Source organism: Marmota monax, unplaced genomic scaffold (genome assembly GCF_021218885.2).
Source record: "Marmota monax isolate L192 unplaced genomic scaffold, Marmota_monax_Labrador192_F-V1.1 WCK01_AAM20220418_F8-fsc00004, whole genome shotgun sequence".
Taxonomy (NCBI): Eukaryota; Metazoa; Chordata; class Mammalia; order Rodentia; family Sciuridae; genus Marmota; species Marmota monax.
Genome location: NW_026692881.1, coordinates 8271381 through 8299300, shown reverse-complemented (window position 1 = coordinate 8299300; position 27920 = coordinate 8271381).

Below are 27920 nucleotides of genomic sequence, written 5' to 3'. Positions count from 1 at the left end.
TAGTTTTGCATTCTCCTCCAACAGTGAGGGTCCACCTTCCATATGTAAGAGCAGAGAAAAGAGAACAGAAGGGGAAGGTGGGGGCTTAGGGATGGGGCCTGGTGGGGTCATTATTGTTATTATTTTGATTAAAGAATATTAATACTTGTATCTTTAAAAAAAGCCTTTACTGTTTAGTATTATAAGAGAAATACATGCTCACTTATGGAGAAAGCCAATCTACAAAATACAGAAAAATACAAAGAAGGAAGCAAAGCACAATAGTAGTCTTATCGCCCAGAGATAATAACCATTTGCATTTTTGTGTACTTCCTTCTAATGCTTTCTTTTCTCTATATGTGTATGTGGTTATTAAAAAAATGTATATGTGTGTTTGTGTTACTTATCTACATGTTAATTAAAAATAATTGAACAGATTACTGTGCAATTTCTACTTGTGGGTATATGTCAAAAACCTGTCTTTGTACCACTTTTTCTTCATTGCCTTAAGGAAATGAAGGAATAAATCATGGCTGCCATTTTAATGTTTTGCAGTGATATGCTGGGATGAATTAGACAGTGTGGTGCAGTGTGGCATGAGAGGCACATAAATGAAACACTTGTACAAGTAGAGAAATAACATTCGAAGTTTCTTTACAAGTAGATTTTGTATCACATATAATCTTGTTCTGAATAATTCATTTTTGCAAATAACTACTTCTTTTTGAATTACCTTATATTTTTTAAGTTAAAATCTATAATATAGACAGTTGACATCTGGCTTTTTCACCTGCCCTTATATTGTGACTCTTTTCCTATCTTGTTAAATCTTGTGTGAGAACTATTGCCTTCCTACTCATAATTCCTGAAAGGGACCAATAGTTTACCATAAGACCCTTCAAACCCTTTTAGTCATAGCTGTTTGGATCAGAGGTAGGACACAAGTAGAAAAAAAAAATCACAGGTCCAACTATGCTAATCAGTTAGTCTTTCTTAAGATTTTAGCCTGAGGGACACAGGCTGTGATGAACATCTTGTTCAAAACAAATTTTTTGGATATGCATGGTTATATCCTTAGGGCACATTCCTAGAAGGTCATCTACCTAGTCAGAAGGATTGGAAACATTAAAAATCTTGATACGTATTGCCAAGTTGCTCTCCAAGAAAGTTGTAGAATGCACGTCTTCATGCATTATGAACTTCCTGGCTGACATTTCGGATTGCATTAGGATGGCAATGTTCATTTATTTCAGAGGTCATCCACTAATATGGTTCTGATAAAAAGGTGGCAATGACAGCTCACAAAGGGGGCTTAACCAGGCTGTGTGTTTCCCTCTTTTTATCACTTTACAATTTTCTAACTTTAAGGGAGTGCATGTTGCTTGCAAGTCCAGCTTCAAGCAATTTGTCATGGGATCTAGGTTGGGAGGGTATCGTGTGGCACAGGGATGAGAGTGATGAAGATGTTCTAATAGGAAGGCAGATAGGTTTGGATAAGTATAGTGGGAGGGTAAAAGAGATGACTGGTAAGGAGGCTGTGGATATCAGATTTCCAAAAATTCCCTCTTCACCTCTACTAAGGTTGGAAGTACCAAAAAAAGTTGTCTACTTCCCTGGAAATACTTAGCCCAGTGAGGACACATTGTCATTTTGTAGTGGAAGATAGAAAATGATGAGATATTAGAGAGGGAAGCATATTCTTCTGGGGACAAGAGCTGATGACCTGAGAACCTTGCTTATGGCTAATGTGGAATGGAAGCAAAGGTTTTCTGAATGCTGGCTCCGGGGTCAGCAAACTACGGCCCTCAGACTGAGACCTAAAAATGATTCTTGTATTTTTAAATAGTTGAAAAAGATAAAAGAAAAATAATACTTTGGGTATGTGAAAGTTTTATAACATTTAAAAATTTCAGGGTCTATAAATAAATCAATTGGGCAGTTGAATAGTTGTGGTAGAGATTCAATGGCCAAGAAGAACTAAAATATTTATAATCTGATTCTTGACAGAAAAAAGTTCACCTAACTCTGCAATAGAAAAACTTTCATTTCTTGGGCACTTACTTAGGGCTGGTGATGTGGCTCAGTGGTGGAGTGCTTGCCTAGCATGAATAAGGCCTTGGCTTCAATCTTAGTACTGTAAAAAATTTAAAAAGAAAGAAAGAGATACTGTAGCAATCGCTTCATGTGCATCTCCTCTTTTCATTTCACAATGCTTCCTATAGTGAGTGTATCATTTATCCACACTTTACATCTAGGAAAATTGAAGAAATTAAATTTTCTGTATCTGGTGAAATGGTGGAGCTGAGATTCAAAGCCAGGTATCTATCTTATCAGAGAATCTGAAAGTTTAATTGTGTGAAGAGAGGTTAGTAGATATCTTTCTACAATGTCCTTTAGACTTTCCTGTCTCCTCTGATTCTGGCACTGTATTGAACCTACACCTGGTGTGTGGAACAGGATGGAGTATGGAAAATACCTGGTGAGGCTGCAGTCACTGATCAGGGATTCAAAATACACTAGCTAATATTATTCTCAAGATAAAAAATTAACGAAGTGTCCAGATGACTTATTTTGTCCAAGACCTGACAACCCATAGTTAGTTGACATGATTTTTGGTCACATTATTACTGCCTACTTCTCACATATAGATACACACATGGATACTATATATATATCAAATTATCATTGCCTACTTCTCACATATATACATACATAAACACACACGGATATATATATCTCTGTGTGTAAGTATCTCTCTCTCTCTCTCTCTCTCTCTCTCTCTATATATATATATATATATATATATATATATGCCACACACACACATCTATCTATCTATCTATGTGTGTGTGTGTGTGTGTGTGTGTGTGTACAAATACATCTGTGTTTTCAAGGGCTGTAGTCTTTATTTTTTTTTAAACTTTTTTTTATGTGGTGCTGAGGATCAAACCCAGTGCCTCACATGTGCTAGTGCTCTACCACTGAGCCACAACCCCAGCTCAATGGCTATAGTCTTTAGGTAAAGCCTTTCCCTTTTTTAGAGTTCAGAGTGGTAGTGTTTCCTCTCTCTATTCAGGGTAGCTCTTCCTTTCATTTTGATGGGGGTTCTAATTTCTTCCAACTGTTGTTGTAACTTCTTTCCTCTTTCTTTCCTTCACCTCAGTTCCCTGATCCATCTCCATTTATAATCTCTCTGTAGAACTCAAAGGGCTTTCTGTCCCTGGAAAAAAGAAGAATTCTAGCATCAGGAAGAAGTTTGACATACCTGTGCTCCAATACCTAGAGCACCAGAATGACATCACTAAGTTTTGACTTATAGATCCCTTTTATGAGCCATCTAGCTCTGTAAACTTTGTTTTCTATAATCAGAGATTCTCAAAGGTAGACGAGATTTTTATAAATGATTTAAGGCAACCTCACAACTATTGTTAGAAACTCTTTTAGTACATCTATGACAGATGTGTACCCAGGTTTGCTTGGATACTTCCAGTGACTGAGAACTCATTCTCTCCAAGGTAAAGAAAGCCAATTTTTGGAAAGTTCTTTCTCATGCTGAATTGAATTTGCTACTCTTAATCTACCCTGCGGTCTCAGGAATCAAATAGAAGAAGTCTGCTCCTTCCTCCTTGGGACAGTCATTCACACATTTGTCGGCTGTTGTCTTGTTTCCCTGTCCTCCCCGCCTTCTGCCCTTCGACATGGATGAAACTTTATATTCCTCTTTACAGTCTAGATGACTGTCCTTGGAAGATGTTCATTGCACTATCATGATACTTTTTAAAGCACCTGGAGTAGCCATGGAGAGAGGCACTTGATATGCTCTGCCCAGCACCAAATACCATGAGTTTGGACTATCATTAGAGTAGTCTTAAAGGTTGGGGTAAAAAATAAAGCAATACCTTGAGTGATACCAAAATTTTAACGTATATCCTAATACTAATTGCAAGAGAGGCATGATCTTAGAGCAATCCAAATACATGAAAAAAATTGGAATATTTCATCAAGTACAAGACCTTTTAGAGTTACATGAAAATGACACTTATTATCTCAAGAGCCAAGGAAATGTAAAATCTAGTCAAGTTGTTGATTTGGGTAAGAATTACAGACATCTGTGAGAAGAAAAGTAGGTAATGTATAAAACTTGAGTCCAGGGAAATGGGTAACTTGCCTTTCCTTCCACCCCATAAAACTCTGAAGTTATGTAGTCATTACAATAAAAGCTAATTTGGTTCAAAGCATTCCATCAACCTTTCCAAAGGAAAATATGCAGCCAGTTACCACTGAAATCCCTAATCATTTTGTAATTTCATTCTGAGAAGGTCATTCCCACATTATATGAGAAGGTAATTCCCAAAATTGTGCAGGATACTAAAATATTTAACTTAAAGTTTAAGTTCTTTCCAACCTGTGAAGATTTAGAATTATGTAAGTATGTTTTAAGAAAATCAAACCAAGAATATTAATATTTTTATTTCAAGGAACCAGCAAATATTTAGTATTTTGAGTATTCGAAAAAATTAGAAAATTTTAAGGAACATTCGTATTACCAAAATTTAAATAATTGAGAATGTATGATTTTTAAGTGAAAATCTTGCTCAGTGTATATGCCTTATTTAAACATTTAATAGAAATTGAGTCATGTTTACATTGTTTTAATAATAATTACTTAAGTGCTTGGGAAATTTTGTCTTCTAAGCCAGACATTAAAGAGATTTGCAAAAATGTAAGACTATATCAAATATATATGTACATAAATAAATATTTCAAATCCTTAAGTTTATAATTGGGGCCAAGTATTATTTCAAAATCCCTTTAAAAATGATTGTTAAATTTACTAGAATTGAATGATAGGCTTTGTAATCTTAACTTAAAAGTTTAAAAATTGAAATTTTAAAATGTGTACCTTAAAGCATTACATATCGAATTTTAAAATAAGCAAACAAAAGTCCCAGAAATAGGAATTAATGTTTTAAAAGTTAAAAAAAAAAACAAAAACAAAAATCCAAAGAACCACCACAACAACAAAATCAAAGCAAACCAAACCCCTCATCTTGAATAATGATCTCCCCAATTTTGTCAGTAGCTTCCTGCACTTGAGTCAAGAATTTCTGCCCAGAATGAAAACTTTTGCTCATATCGAGCTTGCAATTGATTGATAGCTAATCTACCCCTTCTTGAATTTTTTTTTCTTACATGAAATACTGTTAGCTTAGGGTTACCTACTCCTGACCTTGTGTAGTTGATGTTTGGGACATGAGAACAGGTCTTTGCATTTATTCCCATTAGTTGTCACCTCCTTGGCCTCTTATACTAGCTTTTCTTCTTCTTCTGAAGCTCTGGCTGAGGATAAAATATGAAAGCTTGCTTATATTCAGCCCCCTCCACATTGATCCAAAGCAAGTCCACTTTTAGAACATAGCTCGATTCTCTACCCCTCAGCCCTTGCTATTCTCCCCTTTTCTAACTTCCTGTAGCAAATATGGTCTACCAATCAGTTTGTCCCTTAATTGTATGTTAGCATGCACTGACTTAACTTTCCCTTCCAAGCTGTTTGCTCTGGAAAGGTAAGGCCTTTGATTCATTTGTTCTTCAACTGCGAGCACAGAGCCAGTGGGTGATCAATAGGCATTTGATCAATGAAAGAATTTCCTTAGAAACATCATTGCACATGGTTTCTTTACCACCTGTGTACAGGTACCTTTTCAACAATACAGAAATGACTGACTTCTCAAACTCTTCCAGGCATCTCTCCGGTTACGTTAGTGGTAATAGTAGCAGCAGTCACAGTAGTGACAGGTATTCATTAAAAACTTAATGTATATGTCACTTGTTCTAAGTGCTTGACCTGCTTTAGCTCATGTACTCCTCAGGGTGCCTTATAAGAGAGGTCCTACAAGTACTCCAAAATCTGAAGATTTTTGAAAATTGTTATGACACCACAAGTGAAAAACACCACACCTGACCTTATGGGATGAGTTGAAGTAAAAATGCAGGAATACTAAAAATATTGTATAAAGTTATCTTAAGGCTATATGCATACGTCACATGTAAGAAACAAATAAATTTTGTCTTTTGACTTGGGCTCATCCCCAAGACATCTCAATATGTATAAATAAATATTCTAAAACCTCTAAACATACAAAGTCCAAACCATTTTTGGTGCCAAGTATTATGGATGAAGGATATTCACTCTATATTCAAAAAATGGATGAGTAACCTTCCCAAGGTTATGCAGCTGGTAATTGGTAGAATACACTGCCTATAGTTACCACTCTGTCAATCTATTTAAACTGAGAGGAACTGATTATGTTACAGCTCTCACAATCCAATCATTTTATTCTGACTATTCCTGCATTAATAGGAGCTTTTTTTTGGGGGGGGTCACCTCATATCCAACCCATAACATATAGAATCTTAAATTGGAAAGAACTTCAAGTGTCTTCTAGTCCAGTGACTTTTAAACAGGAGCATTTGTATTTCTAGAAGAATGAGAAGTTTTTCCAAGTGCTTGAGCATGGGTAGTTGAAGAAAATGCATTCCCAGATCTTTGACTTCCATATTATTACCACTTAATTAGATTTTTTCATTAAATTTGATATGGCTCGTAAGTGGTTCATATTCACAGTAGTCATTTTTATGCTTTATAAAAGAAAGACCTGTTCCTCACTCATCTAAATCTTACTTTGGTGCTCTGAGTTGTAAATATTTGTGGACACCAGCAAAAGAGTAATCTTAACTGACCATGAATCCCAGAACACTGGATACTGTGGGAAGTATTTGTATGTAAGAATTTCTGGACTGGACACACTGGTGCACAACTGTAATCCCAGCAACTCTGGAGACTGAAGCAGGAGGATTATAAGTTTGATGTCAGCCTCAGTAACTTTGTGAGAATCTGTCTCAAAATAAACAAATAAAAAATAAAGGACTAGGGATGTAGCTCAGTAGTAGAGCACCCCTGGGTTCAACCCCAGTAACCACAACAAAAAAGAGTTTATGGTAAATTGCCAGAAAAGATGAAAATTAATGGGCACCTTCATGATCCCCAACTAGTTAATAATACATTCAAGAGAGAAGCTACATCTCAAGTCATGGAAATTACATTGCAAAGTAGGAATTTGTAGGAAGAGGGTAAGTTTTGACAGACAGGAATGGAGAAGAAATTTTAGTTGGGAACATAGTACTAAAGAAAATTTAAACAGAAATGAGTAAGCCCTGTATTAATGAACTATATATTTTTCTAGGCTAGGTCTGGTCTTCGGATGAATGAATAAAATGGACTATTTCAATGACAGTGAAGGGATATCACTTCTATCCTTGAAGTTCTATAAAGCTTCAGTAAATTCCTAAACGAAAGAATCCCCAGTAATTTTGCAGGAGAACTGGATGGGAAAGAGATCTTAAAGAAAAGGTGTTCAAGAAACTAGTGATAATTTAGGGGTGACATAAACACGTCTTGACTTGCTAGAGGCTACAGAATTCGGGGGAGGGCATGAAGCAGGACTGAAACAACTTGCCAAGGTAAAAATCAATAGACTGCTTTGGTGATGAAGGGAGATCAACCACAACACCTGAGTTCTGGGCCTGGTGACTTACAGCATGATGGTGACTTTGCTAAGGAATTGGTGGGAAGACATTGCTGCACTTTCTAAGTCCATCTGACAAGTATTTTTTGGGTGAACACCAAGAGCCAGTCACTGTACTATATGATGACTGTACAGTAGGGAATAAAAAAGATTTTGTTGCTGTCCTCATGGAACTTGATGTAGGAAGGAAGGAAAAATAAATGATACAAATACCCAATGCTAGATAAGTGCTGTCTAGAAAACAAATAGCATGCAGGTACAGAGACTAGCAAATGTTTGTTTGTTTTTTAGAGCAAGTGATCAGGTAAGACTTATTTAGCTAATGCTTTAGATAATGTATCTGAAGTCTAATCTCTCATTTTTTAATTTTTTAATTTTTATTTTTTTTATTAGTTGCTCAAGACAATACAATGATCTTGACATATCATACATTTGATTCAAATAGGGTATGAATTCTCATTTTTCCACATGTACAGATTGCAGGATCACATTGGTTATACATCCATGTGTATACATACAGCAATCCTAATGTCAGCTGTATTCTGCTGCCCTCCCTATCCCCCCCGCCCCTCCCCTATCTAAAGAGGTAAAAAAGAGGAAAGTAGCATTTGTTGAGCACCCAAGAATACCAAGAGATTGGTACCATATGACTGTATTCCCACTTTACAAATGAGAAAATCTCAATAGCTACCTGACCAAAATCCCACAGGATTTAATCCTAGGAGCCCAGAGCATGTGCTTATACATGTCAATATCTTACAAGTGCTTTTAAGGAAAATGAGTGATCAAAGAGAATAATCTTCAGTGAAGAACTTGGATGTGATATTGGAAGGATTATTAGAATCATAAAGAAAGAGACCACATACCTACTTCAGGTGATTCCAGGTCTCTAGATTGAGACAAATCCTATGCACTGAAGGAGATCAGGGTAATAATGCAGAGGCACTGTCAGAAACCTCTGAGAAAGCACTGGGAACACATTAGAGATGAGCAAATGTACCTTCTTTTAAAATATAAATGGAGGTGCTAACTTATAAAAAAAATAGTAGAGCAATAAAATTGGCATTGATCTCCCTGCAAAATTCTGGACCTGCCTGCCAGCAGAGAGGTCAAGAGGCCAAGCTTTAGTGTCTGACAGACTTTAAAATAGCAAATTTTAGTTCTTCTACTTCCTAGCTGTGAGCTGTGACCTTGAGCACACCACTTAACCTCTCTGAGCCTCAGGTTCTTCATCTGCAAACAGATGATTGTATTCACTTTATAGGGCTATGGCGAAGGTACAATGAACTCATGTACATAAAGCATTTAGTACAGTGCACAATAGATGGAAAGCATTCAATGAAATATAATTATTAGTTACAACTTTTCAAATATATTACTAATCAGATGAATGGTGAGCACTTAAAAAGGAAGTGGTGATAGTTAATCAGTCCTTCATTCCACACATATTTATTGACTAAGGGTCTTTCCTCAGGATAGAAAAGAAGATGCAAAAGAGAATTGTGATTTATATTCTGTCTGCAAAAGAAAGATTCGGCTTATTCATTAACTATCCCAAGTTTTCATTACTGGTTACACAGTACACAGTACTTTCTGCTTCATCTGGCAGAGAGGTTGTAATTCTGCATTTTTTGTGTGTGGCATTGCAATCTATCTGTTGCCATGGAGAGATAAAGTGAAAAGAAGGCAAACCCTGGCTTCAATACAAACAGTGTCAAAGAACAAATATAGAAAAAAAGTATGTAATGAAAACAAATGGAAAAAGCGAAATGGCTTTCTGCTTGAATGTATATATGACAGCATGAAATCTCTTCTGGCATTGGATAAAACAGGAAATAGAATCAATACCCCGTCTTTTAAATATTGGTTTGAATTCATATTTTTAAATGCATAAAACTACCCATGAAAACATCATAAACAGAATACAGAATATATTAATTGTAAATCACTCCTGTACTTTCTTTTTCTAGATGGTTACAGCTAATTTTATAGCCATTTTTTACACTGGTTACCCAACATCTGGGTTGTTTGAATTGCAAAAATGATAGAAGGATTCCTTTTTTCATTTTGACTTGAGAAAAACAATTTAGGAAATTTTAATTATATCATATTATAAATGTTCCAAACACATATCTTCCTGTAGAAAGGCATTGTTCAAAGGAGGGCATGAGACACAGGAGGCAATCTATATTCACTAAGCATCTACTATGGTCTATACATTTGCATATACATTATTTCACTTGATGCACACAACAAAACCAAGAAGTCTCCAGGATACTTTCCATATTTAGACAAAGGAACTAAGATTCCAAGAAGCTTTTGGACTTGCCCAAGATCCCACTTCTGATAAAACGCTGGTGAGGAATTTTTAACCTAAAATCTTCTGACTCTAATCTCAGGGCTTTGAGTACTTCATGAAGCTACCACCTATGAAATAAAGTGGTTTAGGGCCAGAATGCAAGCTGACCAATAGGAGACCCAGAAAACATTAATTATATGTGAATTGTATGTGAAGCAGCCCTAATGTTAAGAGCTGTGGGGTTGGGGAAATTACTTCTGCTGGGTCATTTTCATTCATAAGAGGGAAAAAACAAAAATGGAAGGTTGGAATAGCTGGGCTTACCCTCCAATTCCATCCAAAGTCCCATGATCCATGGTGTGAGGTGGATTTAATGTCAAGCTAATAAAGTTTGAGTTCCAGAGATTTCTACTTGCGTAGCTCCTGTGATTCCAATTGTTTCAGGGAGCTGTGGAATGTTCTGGGTGGGAAGGGAAAACCATGTAGCTATCAGGAAAGCATTTCTATGTACTGATTTCTGGTAAATTGCTAAAGATATCTCAGATCTCATTCCTCAAAGATCTTAGAGGAATGGCCCAGAATTTCTAAGATTCCAGGAATTTGAAGTTTAAATAAATACTCATTTTTGTGCTTAATTCATATTTATAATGTTTAATGCCTTTTCTTAAAGAGGACCTTGTAAATTGTATAAACATCGGAGATTATCTCTGTTTCTTGGTTCTGCAAAAAAGTAGGAGAAAGGTCCGGGTGTGGTGATGCATGCCTGTAATCCCAGCTGAGGCAGAAAGATTGCAAGTTGGAGGCCAGCCTCAGCAATTTAGGGAGGTCCTAAATGACTTAGTGAGATCCTGTCTCAAAATATAAAAAGGGCTGAGGATGTGGCTCAGTGGCTGAGTGCCCCAGGGTTCAATCCCCAGGACCAAAAAAAAAAAAAAAAAAAAATAGGAAAAAGGACAGGAAAAGGAGCAAAGTTGAGGCAGATTTCAGAAGCTTCCTTAACCTTCCTTAACCAGGCTTAAGCTTTCAATTTTTTTTTTCTTCAAAATATCCTAGTAACTGCTCCCAATTTCCACTTCACTTTAAAAGGCAAGAGATAACCTCAGATTTTCTTTCCCAGTTCAATTATAGGAGGCAGAATGGCTGAGGTAGAATGAGTCATATTGAGGGTTGCTGCCTTGTTCCTTGGCAGATCCATCTTGATCTTAAGTAGACCCCAGAACTGGCAGAATTTACACACAGAGCCTGTGTTTGTTCCAATTCTCCTTCCTACCATCCTGTTGGCTACCCTCACCTCTGCCCCAAAATGCAATTCTGATGATCTTGAAACTCTGGAGGCTTAGTTTCCTCTTATAATTGAGGCCTAGAGGCTCGGGAAATGATGAAATTAGATGCTCCGAACAGACAAATTGTTCTCTGTGTTTTAGTCAGCTTTGCATAACTACAACAAAGTACCTGAGACAGGCTACTTAGGAAACAGAGATTGATTTTGGCTCACAGTTCTGGATGTTCAAATCCAAGAATGGGTGGCTCCGTAGGTTTAGGTCTTTGGTTAGGGCAGGGAAACACATCATGGTGGAAGCCTGTGTCCGAGTGAGAGGTCATGCCCTGATCCAGAGACAGAGAGGAATGAGGGGAAGGAGGGGGGTGGGCAGAGAGAGAGAGAAGATGGGCGGATCCCATAATTCCTTCCTTTCAGTGACTTAAGGAACTCCAATTGGTCCTATCTCCCACAAGTTCCACTACTAAATAGCTGGGAACCAAGCCTTTAATTCTGATGGTCATTACCCATATTTATACCATAGCACGTTTCTATCTCTAGAGACTGGCTCTGTCCGACAGAGCTTCCTGCTATGTTGGAAATGTTCCACATCTTGTGCTGTCCAATGTAGTAGCCACCAGTCATGCAGAGTTACTGAGCCCTTGAGATATGGATAAGGAACTGAATTTTAATTTTATTTGATTTTAACTAATTTAAATTTAGTAAGTCACTAGCTCACGTGGCAGCACAACTCTAGGTCTCAGATCGAATATGCTCCAACCTGTGGATCAATCTGTGTTACTGGTTTTTAGAATTAGAGTCATCAGGAAGGTTAATTAGCACACTGTGAATCAGAAGGAATTGGTGGTATCGGACTTTTCATAAACATCCAAATGGATGGCTTTGCCCTTGTTCTGTAATTGACAGAAAGAAGAGATGAAAACTTGTATTATTGAGTGCCCACCAGGTGCCATGCATCTTAAGTATATCACATATACATATGTATATTTATGATTCAAAATCATTTTCCCACCTTCTGCTTTAACCGGCCTCCACAGTCGCTGTTAGGCTGAGAGGAGCAAAGGTTCAGAGCGCTGGACTGAGGAGACAAGAGAGGCAGAGACGGGGTACAGCACATTACATATGAAAGAGCTGGAGTTTATGAGGATGGGGAAATGTGAAGAAAATATCTAGAAGGCAGACAGAGGGCATTAATCAAAGAAACAGGAATGTTAGAAAGAGACAAGAGACTAGGGAAGCTGCCACTCAGTGTGGGACTTTGGGGACTTGATCATGTTAAAGAAAATAAGGGTGCTTTGTTCTGTGCTGTGTACTGCAATACTAATCATCATGGCAAATGCTTCCTACACTATGTTCCAGGAACTGCTCTTTATGTCTATTGATACATCTAGGCCTTGATCAGAGGAGAAGCTGGGCCCCCAGAGATTCAGGACCATTGGAACTTACATTAGGGCAGAAGTGAGGGTAGCAGTCAGGGTGGCAGGAAGGAGAATGGGGACAGGCACAAGTGTTGCATCTAAGTTCTGCAAACTCCAGTCTACGTACAATCAAGACAGGTTTCTATGAAACAAGGCAGTAGGCCCCACAAGTTATACCTCAACTGTTCTACCTCTTGTACTTCTGGTTCTATGAGATAGATATTATGATTACATCCATTTTACAGATGAGGAGACTAAGGCAGAGAGATGACCTTGGTGTCCTGCTCAAGATACACAAACGATAACAGGGGAGCCAGGATTTGAACTTAGGCAGTCGGCTCTCAGGTCCAGGTCTTAATCATATGTGTACTGCCATTTCTAAGTCCCATTTGTCATCTTAAAAGAGACACTTCTCCTTTTATATAGGTACATGTATATTTTTTTCCGAAGTATTTGGGCATTTCTTTTTCCTTTGAGTATGGCACCCCCAACAGCGGAAAGACATATCTCTGATGATTCTTATTTCACAGGTTCTGGGAGGTTGAATGTCTTAACTAAAATGCCTCAAGGGTTTGACTAAAAGGCTCTAAGACTTTCCATGTTCTTTCAAATATACCAATGTGTTTTTGTCTCCAAAGTTACATTCACAGACTTCTCTTAACTTAGGGGCGGGGGTCGGGGGGTGTGGAGGAAAGCCACTATTTTTTTTTTAACCTAGATGTTGAATGAACAAGAAGCTACAGAGGAGGTTTGACAGGAAGGAAGCCAGCCTCACATTCTATCATTCTGTCTCCCAGAGCTGGCAGGCTCTTACAGGGCTACTCCACATTAATTATGAGGGATGGATCCCAAAGGGAGTAACAGCAAAATGAAGATGGTTTGTAGAAATGAGATTTATGAGCAGAGGCCAAAGAAATTGGATTCATAGATTGTAAGCAGGGTTCTCAATTCTTTCTACATGAAAATGATTTGGAAAGCTTTAAAAATATAGGTGCCCAGAGCATAAGACAAAGATTGAATCAGTAGACCTGGAGCTTGCCCCTGAGTCCTGTTCTAGAGACAAGGAAGAAAGAAGGGACAGGTGTGCATGTGACTGTGGAGCTGGATCGTCAGCGAAGCCATCTCTGGGCACTGTAGACTGAAGTCCTGAGTTCAAATTCTGGTTCTGATCTTTATAAGATGTATGATTTTAGTCATATCCCAAATTTTGATTTTGATGTCTGGAAAATGAGGAGATTTTTCTACTCTACCACTAACTGTTGTGTGAAATTGTGTTCGAAAATTATTTAAAATAATGATTGCCAAGTTAACCTGGCACACAGCAGGTGTTTAATGATTCTGACAAATTTGATTTAAGCATAAATGGAGAAGAACATTTGGAATGAAAATGCTTGTCAGACATAGGGATGTACCACCAGGAGAAATAATGAATTTCACTCTGGATATTTTAAATAATTTGTGGTTTTCCTGGCACTGTCCGAATACTTCCCTAAACTTTAAAGTTTCCTTATAATTAAACAAATTGACCAGAGCACTACTTCCTGATAAAAAATCAATTATGAGACCTACCTTTCATTTTTAAAAGAATTTTCATCAATAGTCCACTTTTATCAATGAGTAATTATATTTTTAATTGCACAAATGTCCATTAAACAGGATCCTTTTCAAATGCTACAAAGCACTGGACATTTCCTGAAAAGTCTGTTATCCGTTAAATGGCTGCCATGGAAATTCTTTTAAAGGCCAAGTAAAAACCAGACCTGCATTAAAGTGCTTTAGAAGTATCAACAGAAGAGTTAATTAATTCTCTTCAAAGACATTAAAATAGTTCTGAGTTATGACTGAAGCACTGAAGGAAATGAATGACTGTTGTACTAGCTAATAACCATTCCCTTTTCAAGCCAAGGGCGAAGTTATAGAGTGCTAATCCTCTAACTCATATAGCAGGAATACTGAAACCTGTAAGCAGGCACAAACATTCTTGGGTTTCAGTTCCAGAAGAAAAAAGGATTCCTAATATGGAGCAGTTATTTGTCCTGCTCTTTCAGAATGTGGTCAGCCAATATCCATGAGTGACCACAGGGAGATTTGTCTGTTTTATCTTGAATTTTTATAGGACACAGAGGGGACCCTTTTCCAAAGAAGAAGTTGAATTTAATAGGCCTTGGGTGTGTTTGCCTGGGATTCCCAGGAACACAATGCAGGGCTGATATTGTTGCTAATCAGCTTCAGTCAGTCCAGCCTTGGTTAAATATCTGCCTGCTTTTCTTGTTATCCAGAAAACAAAGACGGTATGCCTCTTAAGGAGTCGGCTTAGCTGCCTCAGTTTCCCTGATTTCCTTCATGTAAGAAGCATATCATTGCAGGTTTGGTAACATATCATGCTACCAAGCATATTATTGGTAGAGGCTGTGATTGAGATTCTGTAGGGGCTTCATCAGAGACAGTCATGCTACATGCTGAACATAAGCTCCATGGTGATGGTGGACATGTTCTTTTACCATCCAAATCATATCATTGGCAGAGTTACATATTTATCTTGCTTTCCCCAAGTCAATTCTACTTCCCTAAAAAGTCAGCAACTTGAAAAGAGCTGTATTTTGATGTTAGGACTTAGGGGATCTGCTGTTTTTCCATCTTTGTGACTTTGGGTGAGTTTTCTTATCTCTACAATGAGAGTGATAAAGTCATCTTAATATAAGGGTTAAATGAGATGATGCATACATAGCTTTTAGCACATAATATACCAAACTTAAGTTCAGAAATATAACTTTAAAAAATTGATTCTCTTGCTCCTGGCCCACCCATAGTCACTTGTTTGGTAAATGATGTATTAAATTCCAAAAAAGTTAAGAGAGTGTAATATAGGTAAGCCTGTATTTCTAGAAAATTATTGAAAACTGTACCAAAGCCATAATAATCAGTTCCTTAGGAGAGTGGGTTATAAAACTATATGTACTTCTAATGCTTGTTATAAAAACATGTGCATCCATCCATTCATCCATATTAATGGGAAGGGTCTTGGATAATATGCAATAAGATGTTATCAATGATTCCCCATATGTGTGGTGAGAATTTTATCTTTGTATAAATAGATTTTCTATTTTTCTTCAACAAATATGCATCACATATGAAATCAGAATCCATTTCTAAAACTACTCTGTAGTACCTAAAAGGCATTAATTTAAATATACCTTTATTCCATTTCCTTCGTTGGCATTAGAACAATGGGCTGCCTGGCTTCCCTGCATGGTTACACAGGAGGACAAGATGCTTAGGCCTGTGTCCTAATGTCCTGGGTCTGAGAGAAGGGAGAGAGGACCTGGTGAAGGACCAAGGAAGATGCCTCTTTATTCTTCAAAGTTGGGGATTTGTACTGACTGTTCAAGGCTCCAAGGAATTGTTCCTGAAGAACATCAGGCAGGAAATGGAAAAGTTAACGCAGGGAATAGTCTTCCAGGCAGGAAATCTACATGGAAGAAATGTTTATAAAGTATACAAGAGCAGCCAGTCAGGACCTGCCACTCCTAGATTTTCTCCCTGTCTCTACTTACTTACTCTGTCCCACAGGACTTTGCCATCCCCTGCACCTCCACACCCCTCCACACCTCCAGCCTTCTACATGCACACGACACATGCACACACAGGCATGCACAGGAGCACATACAAAGACACACTTGAATTCTCCTGTCATTCAGCTCCTGCTCACAAGAAAGGGGCAAACCTACTGAGGTCCAAGGAACTACTGTGGATTAAGTGGAGGATCTTCCTTGAGAAAGAGAGTTGTCCCATGGAAGAGAAGGAATCTAAGTATGGTTTGTCAGAAAAGCCCAGGTACCCCAATGCTCTGTCCTAAGGGAGAACCAAAGCTAAATAGAAGCTATAGTTCTCAGACCGGAAGCTGGGAAGAGTGGAAAACAGACCAGAAAGAACAGTGGATGTGCAGATCAGTCAAGCCCAAGTGCTTGAAATCAGATGAACTTGGATTTCTCTGTGTTTTGCCATTTCGTGTTCTGAGTTTGGGGAAGTCTTTTCACTTCCCTAAGTCTCAGTTCTTCATGTAGAAAGTGAACTTGATTATATAACCTTCCAGGGTTTTGAGGGTGGGGGTTAGGTCAGACGTGCAAGATAGTGGGGCCTGGTTTAATAATAAACTTAACTGTGTGGCTGTAAGGCTGGCCATGGAGACAGTGGAGGGCTGCAGTGAACAGTGGGGAGCCACAAGGCACCTCAAAGTGGGTGGGCAATGGCTGTGGATGCCCCAGGTACAGGCAATAAGAAGATGCCTTTTCTGTAGAGAATTTAAAAGTAGGGGCTAGGGACATAGCTCGGTTGGTAGAGTGCTTGCCTCGCATGCATAAGGCCCTGGGTTCAATCCCCAGCACCAAAAAAACAAAAACAAAAACAAAAAACAATGTCATTGATAAAACTTTCCCCCTTATAGTGGTGATTTGTTCTACTGCCACTGCTTATCTTATCCCCAACCCCATCCTGTAGCACAGTCTAGACTGCAGAATTAGCAAAGGAAACTGCCACCACAGGATTCTTATCTATCTCCCAAATGACCTGCTTCTTCTGTGTGGAGAAAGGAAATGCACTTCCCCTCCCCACTACCAGGCTGGCACTGTGGAGCTAGTTCCTCAGGTTGATCATTCAGCCACCAAAGATTTTGAAGAAGAAGAAAAAAGAATCATTCATGAGTGGACTTAAACTCTATTTCTTGATGCCCCCAATAGTGAGGTCTGGCATCAACTGGGTATGTGGGTGTATTAGCCAGTTAGAGGAGAGGAAGAAAGGGGTGCCTGGAATGAAATCACATAATCTCCTTTTTGATCAGAGCCTTTCTGATGAAGTTCTCTCTGTAGTTTCCCCCAGTTTCCCAGGAATGGTCCCCCTGGTGGTCCCTGCTGCTGTGGTTCCAGTCTAAGGTGAATCTTAGCTGCTCAAAACCAAGTCCTGGAGGGAGGCTTAGTTTGGGAGAATGGCAAGAGATGCCACAGGCAGAGGAGAGAAACTGTACTAGGACAGCTGAGGGACTGAGGCCCTGTGACATTTGAGACAAGAGTTCCAAACTCAGACATGTAAATTAATCAAATGAGGCTGGCGGGTGTCAGAGGTGAAATATGATAGTGTCTTCCCATTTTGTGGAAATTCCGATCCTCTCAAATGTAACATTCATTTTCCCACATTTTGTGGGAATGTGGATACAGATAAATATTTTTTAAGCCTTTGTTAGAAAAACAGAGCACTTGGTCTCTGTGATGAGGAGAATTCAGTAGGATGGGACACTGTGTAGATGAGAGCTGGCTTGTCCCATGTGAAGGGGTGGCCACCGCTGGGCTCTGATCCCTGCAGGAAGGAGGGTAAATTGACAAGAGACCCTGGTAGTCTGAACTGTCATAGAAACCCCTCTAATATTTGAATATTGGTTCAATTAAATACAACAACAGTTCTGGAGGACCAAAGAAAATGCACCAGATGTGCCCCTAAGGCCACTCTGTTTTGAAGTCTGCATCAAACAACGCTTCCCCTTTGTTCCCAAAGGGAGGTAAGACAACAATTTCCTGTGTAGGCCCTGGCCTTCCTAGAGGGCAGTGGGGTTGCCACCCCTCCCTGGTTACATCCTACAGCTGCTCCTGAAGAGATAACAACCCCATCCAGTCCCTGAGCTGTCCCTGAAGAGTAATGCAAGGTTGTAGATGGTTGTGCCATTTTTTTCCTGTTCTGTCCTAGACTGAAAATCCTCCTTGTCCCAAAGTCCATGACCAAAGGCAGCCCCAGAATCTGTATTTAGAAGGGATTTCAGGTTGATGGTCTGGTTAGTTGGAAGTGAGATTTGAAGCTGTTTTTTTGCATCACACTTTATATGCAGTTGAGAAAAGACTGTGAATAATCCTTATCAAACTATGAAGAGAAAGCTGCCTGAGGCCATCATAATGTCACCATCTCCCCAGCAGAAACATTGGTGGAATGGGATGGGATGCAGCTGTTCACACAAAGCCATCAATTATTGAGAAGGTTTTATAGTGGCATCTTTCTCAGGAACAGTAGTATCCTCACAATTCTCTTAAACTGAATGAATTCGTCTTTCTTAGCCGAAGTGCTGGTCAGGGCTCCTGCTGTTTAAAATCCTTTTCAGATTAAATACAAAGACCTAAGATCACTTACAAAGCCCAGTTGGATCTGGCGTCACTCCTCTCTCCTCTCTCCACCCTACCTCCCACAACTACTTCTTTCCCTCGTTTTTAGTTCCTCGAGTATGATATGCTTTCTCTTTAGTATCTCTTGATTTGGATGGCTCCCATCATCCTTTGGACTGCTTGATTCCTCTTCCTCTGGATTGCCCTCCCAGCTCTCCCACTGGACCCTCCCCTGAACCTGGCTAGGTGTCCTTCCTATGCGCCCTTCCGGTCCACAATTTCACACTACCATATCACTCTCTTGCAGGTTGCATTGCTTTAAGACGTAGCTGCAGAGATTGAGGAGGGACATTTGTGAAGGTGAATGTGTCATTTCCTGGGGTAGTCACAATAAATCACCACAAACTTGGTGGCTTGAAATAGTAGACATATGTTCTGTCATAGTTTGGGGGACTGTAAGTCTAAAATCATGGTTTGGGCAGGGTTGCATTCTCTCTGAAAGCTCCAGTGGACTCTGATCCTTGTCTTTTAGCTTCTAGGGGCTCCAGGCATTCCATGGCTTGTTGCTGTGTCATTCCATCTCTGCCTCTGTGGTCACATGACTTCTTCCTCTTCTCTGTGTCTCTGTCCTCTGCCTGTCTCTTAAGAATTCATGTGATTACAGTTAGAACCAAGCCAGATAATCTAGGATGATCCCCTCATCTTGGATCCATAACTTACAGCTGCAAAGGAGACTCCTTTACCAAATATGGTAATGTAAACAGATTCCAGAAAGTAGGAGATGTGGACATATCTTTTTTTTTTTTTTTTTGTGGGGCAAATTGACACACCATTCAGTCCAGTACAGGAAGGAAGAAGCCTGGGAGGGCTGTCAGACCATGATGCAGATCTGACAGTCTTTGCCAGCTGTCAGCCAACAGGGACATTTGGAGTACATGACCCACTAGAATAATTCTGTGTTGATTGGAAATGGCCGGCCCTTTTCACTCTGTTCTGGGCCAAGGGCTGCTCTGAGAAGAGAATGACCTTGACTGGGAGGCTGAGGTCGATGTTAATGGAGGTAACAAGGGCTGGGGGTGTAGCTCACTGGGTTTGATCCTCAGCACCACATAAGAAAGAAAGAAAAAAAGGAAGGGGAGAGAGAGAGAGAGAGAGAGAGAGAGAGAGAGAGAGAGAGAGAGAGAGAGAGAGAGAGAGATTTTTATTTTTAAAGTCCATAACAATTGGAGGTTGCAGCAAATGATAATCCTCAGAGCCAGGCAATATGTTTTTTTCTTGAAGGAGGATCTGAATAGCATATCTCTATCTGACACAGTCTACCCCTTAGACTGTGCAAGGAGCCTCTTTCCTCGGCTCTGGGGGTCTTTATTCCTGAGGGGAAATTTAGAAGAGGGAGGTTAGTGGGAAAAACTAAAGCTAAAACTGGTTCTATAGGTCTTAGAGTTAAAACTGATACTCATAATCTAAACTAAATAACTGATAATCATAATCTAAACTAAAACTGGTTCTATAGGTCTTAGAGTTAAAACTGATACTCATAATCTCCTCTTCCATTATCCATTCTAAATCCTCCTTGCTCTCAACTATCACATTTGCTACTCTTGGTAGTCTATGCAGTGCAGAGACCCAAACTCTGAGCCCATAGTAACTATACCTTTCTCAGATCAGGGTTGCCATATTTGTCTATCCACAGTCACAATTGGTCAAAGGAGTACTGAGGTGCCCATGTGAATCAATTGGGTTCTGCACATATTCTTCCCTGCCTCCATTGTATAAAAGCAGTCCTTATTCCTGATTATCAGGATCAATTGCCCCTAATAAGACTGTGACTCCTCTTCTTGCTTGTGGATCTCTGAAAATACGGAGCCCGCAGTTCCCATGTGGCAGTTACAGCTTACAGTTCAACATGACACTTTCTGTGCCCCTGGTGGGTGTATTCCTTTGGGGAACCATTACTTCTAATCCAGCAGAGCCTGGAGTTGCAGGAATGGGAAACAGGAAAGCCGTGGAGGGTCAGTGGGAGAGATGGTAAGTGAGGCCTCCCACTATTGTCCTTTGGCTTCTTGATCCCTGTGTTCTTCCCTTTGGGAACACTGACATCTATAGAGCTCTGCCCTAAAGTATATACAGTAGCATTCTGGAGGATGCTGTTGCCTCGAGCAGGTACTTAAGTGTCCTTTAGCAGGACACTCCAATATCTCCAGAACAGAACTTTGGGGTGGTGCAGTGTGTGATATACAACCAGTGAGTCCCATGGTCACAGGCTCTTCCCATGGAACAGAACAATATTTTGAGGTATGGAATGTTTTGTCCCAGACCTTTTAAAAGTCTTTTGGCTTTGCACTTTCTTGTTTTTGGTAGGGATGCCACATATAGCAATTTGTTTTTTTACTTTCGACAGAATGTCTAGCATAGTTTGAACCTAGGTCCCCTTTTACTGAAGTGGCAAGACCCTGAATCTTCTAGGATTTACTGTCATTCCCTGTGAAGCCCACATATCTTATGAAGACTTCCAGTGTGGTAGTCACCTTTGCTCATCATGTCATCAATTTAATGGGTCAATATGATATTCTGCATCTTATACAGATGGTCCAGATCTCTTAATAATGTATTGTGGCAGAAAGCATGAGAGTTAAAATATCTCTGGAGCAAAACTGTCAAGTATATAATATTGCCCATTCTATTTGAATGTGAACACCTTCTAATGATCTTTACTATTTGGAATTGGGAAAAGCTTTCATTGCCAATCCCAGTGTGCTACCACATACCCAAGGCATTATTAATCAGCTCCAGCAATGGTAGTATGCCTGGCACAACATATACAATCAAGGGTATTACTTGTTTGTAGTTGCAATAGTCTATAGTCTCCAAGATTCATGCAGTTTTCATAGGGTCCAGAGTGGGGGGTTAGTGGAAATACGATAGAGACCATCATCTCTGTATCTTTAATCTCCACTACTCTCCCAAGGATGCAATATTGATTTTGATTTGCTTCTTGTAGACAGCAATTTCTGAGACTTCTACTTGACCTTCTATGGTATGAAAGTTCTTATCTAGAGGTCAAGACTTCAGTGTAATAATACCAATGCCAAATTAATAATACCAATTACACAGTTTCAAACAGGAAAAATGACTACTCTATGGCCCATGGATTAGCAGACTCACATCACAAACCTTTCTCTGGTCAGTAGTCCATTTGTTGCCTGATACTTCTGTTCTCTGTTTATTACACAGGCCCATGATAAAGTTTCATTTCTTTGTGTATCAATTATAATTTAGACCCTAAGTCCAAGAGCCACTGGAAAGTCTGGCTATTTCTTTTTCTTCATTATACAATCAACCACGTAAATGATAGTAGGTCTCTTTGGGGAAGGACTTTGTGAATCATTAGTGTATATATCTGCCATGATATTATAAGGTTTTATTTATTTATTTTATTTATTTTAACCTTATGAACTGCTTCAGTCAACAGGATTTCAATCTGAAAATGGGCCAGGATGTGATGACACTGTATTGTGGCAATTGCTTTCAGACTCTTGTTCATCCATTCTTTCTTTTGGATATATATATATATATATATATATATATATATATATATATATATATGAATGAAATAGCACCTTTTTGCCATCTTCTAGTTTGTTTATAAAAATTCTGAGTTCTATTCACCATCTCCAAGAGGATGTATGAATTAGACCTTCTTGATTGACACTCTGTTCTTAGTTGTCATAATTGCAACTACCTGTCTTCTAGTTGTTAAGTCCAAGTACCACACCTGGCCTCAGTTAGGGGAGCCCAGCATCCTCATTTCCATCAGTGAGCCAAGTTCTGTGATAGACTCTTGTATTGTTAGCTCTGGTCCCAGAGGAGATGCACCACTGAGCCACTTAGTGAGATCAGATGTGCCTCTCACCAGCATGTTCCTGATGGCCTTGGTAAATGGTATGCTCTCTGAATGGCCTTTGGTCTCACATGATACTCCACTTCTGAGACTTTTAATTTTTTTCCTATGTCTTCCATGGCAAATAAGCAATTCAACCTCTCAGCTGGGGTCATTGCTTTCTCTAGGCTTCTAAATGCTACCTTTGCAGCAAGTTCACATCATTTTGGGGGGTGTTGAATTCTGAAAAGTGCCCTTTCCCCAAAAAAAGAAAACTTCTGCAATGTAAATTTAACTAGACACTTAAGTTCTTGCCTTCTTAATGGTGCATCTTGATCTCTGCTGGCACACCCTGGTGCCATCTTATAACTCCTTTGAGTTATGGTCTCTTTCTTCCCTAAGCAGGCCCAGATTATTGCTGACTGTATGTTTTTAGGCAATATATATATGAATTGCCTTTTGGGGGGAAGTCCCTTGTACCATCTTCCTGCACAGGAATGTGCCAGCTCTTAACTGAAAGGGGTGAGCCATGCCACAGACTTTGTAGGTTCAGAGGAAACTAAGGAACATCCATCCAGACACTCCAACTCCAAGTGTCGTGGTCTCAGGTTTTGCCAAATAGGACCCTGATTTTGGTATCACAGCCCTGCTTTGGTTGAAAACTCAATTGTCTTTAAAGTTCAGTAACTTAATTAAATCATGTGCTTCATCTTCAACTTTTTCTGCTTACCCCCAGTGAGAAAGAGTAATTGTAAAGACTCCTTTCATATTTGTTTCCATTATTTGTAGCTGCTCTCAGCTTTTTATTAATCATTCTTCTTTTAATACAATTTAATAATACTCAACAAATTCCTTTATTCTCATACTTACAAGTCGCCCTATGCATTTCAAATACTTGAATCTGTATACTCCTCTCTGCCACATGCCATCCCAATCCACCACTGATGAGAGTTTTAACAACTGGACCTTCATTTTATGCCATCTTATACCAAGAGTTGTAAGGGACCACCATCAATGGGGTCCTCACCACCAGCTGAGTGGTGAATGAGCCAGATCCTAAGCCTTTTCTTACCTCCTGCTTTCTCAGACCATTCTTGATATCAAGCATTACAAGTTGAGTTTTTCAGGAAGTAGATGCTGAGATGAAGTTAGAATTTCAAAAGGTTTTGGGGGTGTCATACACATTAATGGAAAAGGAAAAAAATCAGGATTGTGTAGAGAGATGTCAGAAGAGAGGACAAAGACCACCAATCCAACAAGAGCTCCAGAGCAAAAACTACGTATTCGTAGTATACAGGGTTGAATTGGGGAGACCTCTGACCCACTGCCTTGCCCAGCTATTGTTGGGAAGTAAGCCCGCTGGATAAAATATAGAGTGTTCAGTTAAATTTGCATTTCAGACAAACAATGACTTTTTTAGTATAAGTTATGTCTCATGCAATATTTCGAATATACTTAAAGCAAAACAAACAAAACTTCCTTCTTTATCTGCAATGCAAATTTAACTGGGTGTCTGGCGTTTCAATTTGCTAAGTCTGACAAATCCATCTGGGGTCACTGCAAGATGTAAACGCCCCTAGTTATTGCTGCTTTCTTCTGCCATTGTCTGGGAAGTCACCTTGGAATCACTGTGACTTTGGCTTGAAAGTCAAGGTAGACTCAAAAGTGCCAAATAATTCTGAAGGCTGCCAGCTAACTATGTTCTTGATAGCTGGGCAGCAAGTCCTTTCTTGAAGGCAGAACTGAGCAGAAGGTCCCTGCATTTGTTTACTTTCAGTTTAACCTTTGTCTCCCTTACTAGATGTAAACCAGGTGAGAATTTCTTGTCTATTGCTGTATCCCCAGTGTCTAACAATGCCTGGCTCATGGTGCATGCTTGGTTGTTACTTGTTAAATTGAATGTATTTAGGACCTTCAGGAATCTGGGATCTTTAGGGAAGACAGAAAGAAGTCTTCATTTGTTCTGTCTTCAGAATTACACTCTGAGTTCTCCTGAACTTCAATGACTTTCCGTGCTAGTTGTGCAATAAGCACAGGTAACAGCTGGAAGATCAGCTTTAAGTTGCAGAGTCCGGGTTCACAGCCACTGAGTTCTCCATCAGAGCCAATTGTTTGTGGAATTAGTTAAGTGCTTTACAAGTAAACAAAGTAGGTTCTAACTGATAAATTTCAAGAGAGACTTTGTATGCAAAGGTAGTTGTCTAGTGCCAAAATGTCCACATGTGTTTACCACCTGTATGTTCTACAGAGGTCTCCAATCTAATGGACCCCAAACAGAACTTCCTATCTTTTATTCCAGTACTGACTCCTCTACCATTTTCCTTCTATCAATAAGCCCAAAATTCTTGCCCCAGCCAGCTGCAGTATGTAGTTTCCAAACTTGGAGTGAGCTCTGCAGATTCTGCCTCATTTTCTCTGACAGCCGTCTCTTCCTCTTCATCCTGCTGCTACGTTTATAGTTTGGATCAATCGGCATCATCTCTTACCAGGCTACGAATATGCCAGTTGGCCTCCCTGACTTTGGTCTTGCCCTCTCTCCAATCCATCTTCTGCAGTGTTGTCAGGCAGTTAGCGTCAAAACTTTAAAAGAAATTGCATTAAATCAAATCAATCAACTCATGTTATTCTCTTTTCTTACATCTCCCCTCCGTTTGGGCTCATGCCCAAATTTCATCTATTACTGTGCTTGCCAGAAAAGTTCTTACTTCACTTTTAAATGTGCAATCTGATCATATCACAGCCTTACTTTACCTGCTCCTCATTACCAATAGGATAAAGTCCAGCCCTCTCTGCATGGATTGCAAGGCCCTCTGTGGTCTGGACTTGCTTAAATTCATGCCATATCCTCCTTCACACTCTCTGCTATGACTTACAGTCTCATAAACACACCATGCTATATTATGTCTGCCAGGCTTTGTTTAAACTGGTCGCTCTGCTTGAATTTGCTCTTCTTCTACCCTTCCCACATCCATTTCTTCTTTGAGGTACCAATTACCTGAGGAATTTGCTCTAATTCAGATACTGATTCATTGGGTCTGGAGTGAGGCTCTCAGGTGTGTATTTCTAATAGGTGATACTGATGTTGCTGGTCCATGGACCACACTTTAAATAGCAATGCTCTAGATAAAAACCTGTCTTTCAAGTGTCAGCAAGGTACTCTCATCTCTCTGAAACCTTTTGTGAACCTTTTAAGAAGAATTGACTGCTTCTTCCTTCCTCCACCTACGGTTCACTATGGACTTCATCAAAACATGGGTCACATTTTATTGCAATTTCACTATGTTTCTGGCTTTCTCTTCTAGACTGTAAGCTTCTTTAGGGAAGAGATCCATATTTCATTCATCCTTGGATTGTAAGTTCTCCTCACAGTGCTTTATATGTAGTAGATATTCAGTAAAAGCTTGTTGAATGAATGAGTGTAGAGTCAACCTCAGAAAGATGCCAAGCGTATTTATATGTAGGGTTCTGTTACTTTTCAATTTTCTTTCTTTTTTAAGTTTTAGGTGGATACAGTATCTTTATTTTATTTTTATGTGGTGCTGAGGATCGAACCCAGTGCCTCACACATGCTAGGTGAGCGCTGTACCACTTGAGCCACAACCCCAGCCCCTCTTTTCAACTTTGTGCTGAAAGATTTGAATATACTAAATTAGGACTCTTTTGATTGTAAATGTGAATGCCCAAACCAAATTAACTTTCTCAAGTTGACTTAGATAGCTGAGAGTGATCATGAGAAGCTCACAGAATTGAATGAAGAGATGAACAAAGAGTCTTTGGGGAGGCAGGGTCCAGAGATACGACCATCTCGAGAATAAGAATAATGATCTTTTCCTTGGGAGGTCCCAATGGTTAACTCTGCAACTTCTGTTTCTGTCGGTCTCTACTTCTTTTGTGTTGACCTTTTAATCTATTGCAGACTGGCCTATACCAAATTGTTGGGCTTCGGGTTCTCAACGGACCTTATTTAGCATCACAGCAAAGAAAAACTGTGTGGCCAGGGTGAATGATGAGGAGAGGTGTGTGTGTGCACATGTGTGTGTGCATGCACACACCTCTGTGGAGAGGATGCAGAGAAGCAAGATCTGTGAACAGAAATGAGATGTAAATTTTACTAGTTTGAAATTAATAGCTCCTCTAGTCAACTAAATTCTTTAGTTCAGAAAAATTGTCATCAACATAGAGTGGGAAAAAAGGGAGGGAGACAGATGGGCTCAAAGAAGGATAAATGCAGTGAAGCTAAATCCATCTTCTCGCTTCTACTCCCACTAGAGGCCAGTGCTGGTGCAGTTTGTTTGGAGTATCTGTGAACCACATTTCCTTGCATGTCAGTTTTCTCTGGGTGAGGGCCATTCAAGCCATGTGAGGTGTTTACTAGTGGCACTGTAGAAGCCTTACAAAATAGATAGACATGACTTTTGAAGCATTCACCAGCCTTGGTTTTCTCATCTATGAAATATGACTAATAAGAACACCTACCTCACAGAGGTGTTATGAGGCTTCAACAGAAGGATGCATGCAAAGTACCAACATTGACTGAGCCAGCAAGACAAAGTAGAGTCACGGTTCCTATTTCCTAGCAGAAACAGACCTAGCTTGTCCTAGGTCACACAGCTTGCAGATTTATAGAACAGGGTTTTAAACTCAATCTGTCTGAAGTCTGGGTCTGTGCTCCTTTCATGGAATCTGTAAAGATAAGTCCTGTTTATATGGGGGTTTGAGGTAGAAAGGAACAATTTCTCCATATTTGTCACAGCCTGTTGTGACACAAGAGCACAGTTTGACCACAGCTCCTGTGAGAGTTGCAGGGAGGGTGGGAAGGGCTAACAGTGAAAGATTTTGCCAAGGTCTACATATAGTAACTGTCATCAGCATTAAGTCTTTGGAACTTACAAATGGGGAAAAACTCCTGGGAGTACATTTTTCTTTTTTAAACATGAGCAATGGTTTACCTAAAAGAAATGCTTCTCCATGAAGAGAAGATAATCCAGTAGTGTTCTACTTTATATACTGAATTTCCTCCTGATCTCTGTTTTTGGTTTACTGGTCTTGCAATTGTTCTGTTGCCACATTTAACAGTGAATCAACTTCTTCCTCCACGTCGTTATCTTACCTCAATCTCGCGGCTGTCTCAGGAAATGCAAACTAACTTTAATATTAGTCTAAGCAAGAATGTAGCAGGTTTAACTGGCTGCTAAACAGAAATAACAGGACATATACTTAAATGAATGAGAAAAACTGGAGGGTTATCCACCTGTTTATATTAGCCTCCTCTGGGCTTTCTTTGGGAACACATCATCTTCACAGAAGCAATATGCCATTTTTACGTGTCTCTATGTCTC